The sequence below is a fragment of the Malaya genurostris genome, chromosome 1 (genome assembly GCF_030247185.1).
Source record: "Malaya genurostris strain Urasoe2022 chromosome 1, Malgen_1.1, whole genome shotgun sequence".
NCBI lineage: Eukaryota > Metazoa > Arthropoda > Insecta > Diptera > Culicidae > Malaya > Malaya genurostris.
Genome location: NC_080570.1, coordinates 133,290,226 through 133,296,474, shown reverse-complemented (window position 1 = coordinate 133,296,474; position 6,249 = coordinate 133,290,226). Strand labels below are relative to the sequence as shown.

General features: G+C 37.0%; 1 long non-coding RNA gene across 1 annotated transcript; it reads left to right on the top strand.

Moving 5' to 3' along the window:
* Nucleotides 1-2,503: 2,503 nt before the first annotated feature.
* LOC131425824 (uncharacterized) lies at nt 2,504-5,693 on the top strand. Its single transcript, XR_009229032.1, has 4 exons — nt 2,504-3,170; nt 3,834-4,205; nt 4,285-4,465; nt 4,541-5,693. It is a non-coding gene; the product is annotated as an uncharacterized LOC131425824 (long non-coding RNA).
* Nucleotides 5,694-6,249: the final 556 nt, after the last annotated feature.

The window sequence follows — 6,249 nt, the reverse complement described above, 5'->3', positions numbered from 1 at the left end:
TGGATTAATTTGGATCCATTTGGTGTTTTATTATTTTGGTTAGGGAGTCGATATCGACATAACTTCGTATCGCGTAAGGCGTTGCTGCTCGATTGATGGTGATCGAATCAAAGAGGGTGCTGCCAACTCCGAGTAGGATTTGACACGAAATTTGTTACAAATTACGCAACCAAAAGTCGTATCCTGAAAAAAAATCCCCAGTATTCCGACGGGAAAACTTTCTGTTTCACCAATACGACAAGTCGTTTTATACCTTCGACGGTAACAATATGACCGGTCGAAATACTATCTGTTCACCGTATTTTTCGTATAACTCCTTTGTTTTTTTTCAAATTTCTAAACACGTTCAATCCTCTTCAATATTATCGCAATAACAGTTATGTGTACCTGGCTGTCAATGAAGAATTATTTTTTAAAGAAATATAATAAAACTCATTTTGCGAAAAATAGTTCAGTCAACCGAATAATGCGCCGTTATAATTAATACTGCGAACAACTTGACCTTACTATTACCAAAAATCAAATAAACTTGCAGCTTCGTCATAGAAACAATGAGTAGTATTATTGTAAATTATTTATATGTAGTCTACATTTGCTTGACGAAATAAATGCATCAATTCCAGTCGTTTGGCGCGGTCAGTTTAGCAACAGCAACAATCCTGTTCATAAATTGTATCGTAACCTCTTCAAATATTTTATTGAGAATTTGTATTTAGAGCAGAGCTAGTCAGCTTCGCTGTTTTTGTTTTCTAATTTAATAAAAAGTGCATTTTTTGTTCACTAACTGTATCTGTTAACGTATACCAAATAATCGCTTTAATTTTCTGATCCCAGCTGCGTCCATGAGTTCAACCAATAGCTAAATTAGAATAAAAATAATGTAATGATACAAACAAACTCGAAACAGTTTATGAAATTATTAACAAAATGTCTGAAAATAACAGCTTATTTTATAATTTATAGAAGTTAATCGTTTGGTTCAAATAATATTTCCGAGTAGATTTCATAATTAATGACGAGTTACCTAAGATGATATTTAAGTAATAAGAGAATATGTTTTAATAAATGCAAAACGTTGTGACTATGTTAGAATTAAATTAGGATAAGAATATTATGTAAAAGTGATGCTACGGCGAAGAAAAACTTATGTAAACTGCCTTAAGAAATAAACGTATTTATGGAAAAAAAATCGCTTTAATTTCGACTTCAAACTTTCATAGCTCACATTTGAATTTATCTCAACTCAAACCTTTGATCTGATTCAGTTTCTAAATTTCATGCACGTTTTCGGGCACAATTTAATACAAAAAAAAACAAATTTGAGCCTTGATGCGAGAGCACGGGAAAGGAAACAGACTCGATTTTATTAGATAAAGAAAAAGGCGTTAATTTTGGATCCTATTAGAACTAGAGATGGGCAATTCGCTCCTGAGCTGTTCCAGTGAATCGAATCATTGAAGTGAGCTGACAGCTCACAGCTCTTTTCAAAAGAACCGCAGCTCACCAGCTCACTCATTTGCTACCCAGTTCACTGCATTATGACGAAGGGAACACGCTACGAGCTGATCGGATCTTCGGCTCTTTAAGAGATTCAATTTAGTCGACATCAATAAAAGATAAATTAATTCGCATTGCATTCATTGCATCATAACAAATTAATGATTCAATTTCGATCATGCATATGAAAGAAAACCGGTGCATAAGAAAAGCGGCGCACAAATTGAACCTTAAGTTCAAACTAAAAGAGCTGATGAGCTGATACATCGAATCGATTCACTTTGGTGAGCTGATCGGTTCGGAGCTGTTCACCAAAATGAGCTGTTTTGCACGCCTCTAATTAGAACTAATCTGGACATTAGGTTATTATTGTGGTATTAGTTATTTGACCCGAGGAATCCCGTGAATGCCAGCAACAACGTAATATTAAGTTTATCATCTTTGAATCATCACTCACTTCACCATAATTTTCCACAGCCCTTTCTTCCATCCATTCGCCAATAGCATCATCCAATCCCGAAAGGACCCTGACTGAGGAAAAAAGTTGGTCAACACCCCTTTTGCTTCCTTCTTTACCACAGAAAACTAATGCTGGTATCACACCAGTCAGCGGCATTACATTTCTATTTCGTTCTATCTTTTTCAGCATTGAAAGTTCTTTTCTTCCTTCCTACAAGTGGAGGCAAAAATCTCCTTACGGTGTACGGTTTCCCGCCAAAGGCATCGGTGACTATAGATAGGTGGTAAGCGTGCAACAATTTACTTCCGAACGATACGAGCTGGTCTGCGACATGCAACAAACAGGCCATACCATCAAACAATCGGGCCCTATCGCTACACTAGCCGGTCTATCCGTACACAAATGCACCAACACCAGCAAAACCGTTGCCGAGTAGTCATTCGGGAAACGAATAGAATCGTGCATTCGGCTCGGGGTTCTGTTGCTTGTTGATACCTCAACAAGTTGAAACGTGTGCCACTGTCATACCCAGAAAGGGGACCTGGCACAATCAGTTTACAGTCAGCGATCGTACCGAGTGGACGTGTTTTAGCTTAGCTCTTCAACTAGCCGCAACGAGTGCAAGGAAAGTTGGTCTTTGTTGTCATCGTCGAGTGCGGAGTTTTGTTTACGCGCGCGGGTGGCGTGTTTCAGAATTAAAAGTTCGTGACAAGAGCCGATTATTTGTATCGGAAGGTGCTACCAGACTGATCGGGTGGGAAAAACGAATGTTTTTTCCCACACTGATGACAAAGTTAGAAACGAAAGAAGGACAATTAAAGGTTGTGGTTTTCTGGAAAAACCGCAGAAAAAAGTAGTGACTTGTGACAAAACAAAGAAAACCGAAATTGTGAGTGATTTGTTTGGATGTTTTGGAGGTAATTTTCCGGATTGGTAATTCGAACAAGACTGAAGTGTCATAAGACTGATCTGAGTGACGGCAAAACAATGGCAGTCGCATTTTACATTCCCTCGGTGGATGAGAATGAGCAGGTTAAGCCTAATCAGGCCTATCAGCAACAACAACAGCAGCAGCATCAGCAGCAACAACACCAGCAACAGTCGGACACAAGTCCAAACGTGTCGCAACAGGTCTGCTCTGCTGAGTTCAACCAACAGCAGCAACACCTGATGCTGCTCTTTCACGAGATCCTGCTCGCCTACGCGAGTGAAGGTGAGTTATCGGTTTTTTCCGCCAGTTTTTCGTGCTTTGTTTGGTGAAACGACAGGACAACGATATCTGTAGCCGGGTGCTGCAGTTGGCTGGTGAAAGTCAAATGAATGTTATCTGGTATGGTGCAATATTGGTTACAGTTGGGTTTTTACTGACGATGTTTGGTATGGGTGCAGATGTTTTTTTTCGGACTTGTGAAATTTTGACTAGTGAAAAGATACTTATACCTTGTTTATTTGAAAAATTTTGATTTTCTGTGCTGTTTAAATCTACAAGTCAGTCATGAATTTGTAATAAAATTGTTTATTTTTTAAGGATATTCGTTGAACACCAAAGTTTAGTTTTAGTGTTCGTGAAATATTTTCGGTCATGTTTACAAGCTAAATATGTGCAATTACAGAAATTTTTCAATTTTCTGTAGAAGAATTTATTTTTGATAGTGAATATCAGAAGTAGGAAAAATCCCAAATTATTCATTCAATTATGTATAATTTTTTTTTTGGTGATTCCACCGAAAAACGAATAATATTCCAATTTTTCCCTGATCTGTTGAAAAATCGCACCCAAACAAGCTGATTCGAATGTGTATTAAATTGCATCATGTCGTCGACATTTATTTCAAAATCAATAAATATTTTTTTCTTTCTCTCTTCTGCTCCACAGCCATACTGACCCAACGAGCCACGTCACTGACGAGCCCCTCTAGCTGTATGCTGTGCAAAAAATTGTATTATCTGTTCAGGCGAATCTACTGACAGCTGTGTCGTAAGGCCATTGAGAACAAAAACGTTAGCCAAAAGCGTGCCAGGACTATTGATAATGCAACTACTACCAATACTACTACTATTACTGCTACTACTACTACTACTACTACTATTAAAAATAATACTAGGACTAAGCGTGTGCCGTACAGGAGAACGAGAGAAACTAGGTCAAGGTCTGATGGTGGTGATACGAACACGGCCAGCAGGAGCATTGTTAGCTGTAAGCGATTTAAACGGAACGAGTTGTGAATTTTGGTGCTACCGGAGAGAGGTAAGAAGACCACCCGGCGCTTTCTGTAGATGTTGCTGCTTAACGGTACCATTCTCTTTGTTTGGGTTCCTTTCGACAGATTGTGCAACGATGATTCATGATTTCCGTTAAAAAGGACAAGATGTCTCAAGCCAATCTCCCGGCAAAAAAATTGGATTTGGTCAGAAGCGCGTTGGTTCAGTGGGAGCGCTGGGGGTTTGAACCTGGACCGACCGGTTGGTTCGAATTTGCCCAACTAGAGACGTAGGCTGTTCAGGATGGTGAGTTACTCAAAACCGAACCCAATATGGAAATGATGTTTTCTAACTCAATATTTCCTCTCTTCCCTTCCACAGGTTTCACTTTATCAACAAATGATTTCGAAGGTTTTGCGCAAGCCGGATAAATCCGGCTTCGAAATTTGTTTTTCAACAAGCCGCCCTTTCAAACTTTGTACATATGAACGCAGTTATTCTCCTCGTGTATCGATATATTCTATAAGTAAACGAGATAGCTGTTCAATACCAAAGCATCTGATCAAAAGACAAACTACAAAAAAAAATGACAAAGAAAACCCTCTGGTTTTATATACTAAACTTAGGCAAGTAACTTTTTATCCATTTTTTGTCGAACGGACGACAGCAAGTCTATTTATATTCACTAAAAACAGATACGATACATTTTTGCGTAGTGATAAATTCGTGTTAGATCGATAAGAAAAGCGTATTGTGACCCCCCAAAATGTAGACTAAGGCAACCGAAGCATACAAACAAACCAACAAAAAAAGCGCATTGTGATATCAGACTTCTTTTTTCTTAATTTTTAAATGTGACATTTCTATTCAAACGAATCGAAACGATTTTAAAAATGGCAAATGAAAGAGGAAAGACAGAGGAGGGCGGCAGCCGCACTGAGATAGAGATACTGTACATATTTATTTTAAAAATTGACAAAAAAGAGTTACACCGAAAAGCGGGCAAATTTTTGCTTGCAATTTACTAATTAAGGTTTCCAGTATTTTTTCGCATTCTAATGTATGGAAAACTAAGTAGAAATTAGTTGGTAAGATTCTAGTAGTAAGTCAACGAAAATTAACGAAAAGAAAAAACACAAAAAGTCTACAAACAGTTTCAATTATTTATCTTAACCATTGTATGAAGAGAACTTACTATCTTAAGAATTTGTGCTATCGAATATTTCAATCAAAACGATTGTTTGTATATATATTATACCATTCGCGGTGACTTTGATGTTGTATTTACTGCCAGATCCGAAATCTGGTTTTGTTAGACCAAAAAAAAAAAAACAAACCCTTGTCAGAAGATGAAAAATAAGCGGAAAAAAATTTTTTCTACGTTTTAATAATTTAACTACTCAGAGAAAAGAAAAACTAGTTTAATTTACCTAATTTAAGCTGACCATTGATTGTAATTTTTGTTGATCTCTTCGACGGAGGAAAAGACAGTTTGAATAAATCAAAATGGGTACAGTTTCGATATACAGCTCTACGAATACGAAGTTGATGATTTTACGATGATGACAAGTCCTGAATTTTACTGTAAATGTTTGTTTCTGGTTGTGAAGGATTGCATTTCTTCGTTTCAGTTTCTGGTAATGAAGGTTTCTGTTTTGTTTAACATGGGAAGTGATTTTTATTCCGATATTTGAGCTAAGGTGAAAACATGAGAAGTAAATTTCACAGCCATTTAAACGATTGAAAGAGGTTGAAATAGAAATAGTAGCGATTCAAATTTATTCGTCTGCTGAAAATTTGCATAAAAATTGACAATTGGAAGAATGCAACGGCGAATGCAAAGACTTATAAGTTTACTTTCGAGCGACATCTTTGGAATCATTCGAAATGAAACGCGTGTCTATTCTATTCCACGGCACAGCAAAAATTTTCCTTCTAATAAGAACTTCTTTCCCAATGCAATAATATATTTTATATGGGAGATAGGTAGATACTTCTTTTATTCAATTTTTCGTTTGTTAACGTGTAACAAAACGTTTGTCGTGGAAAAGTTTTTAGGCAGCTTGGTTTGATTTATAGTAAGTCTTTTT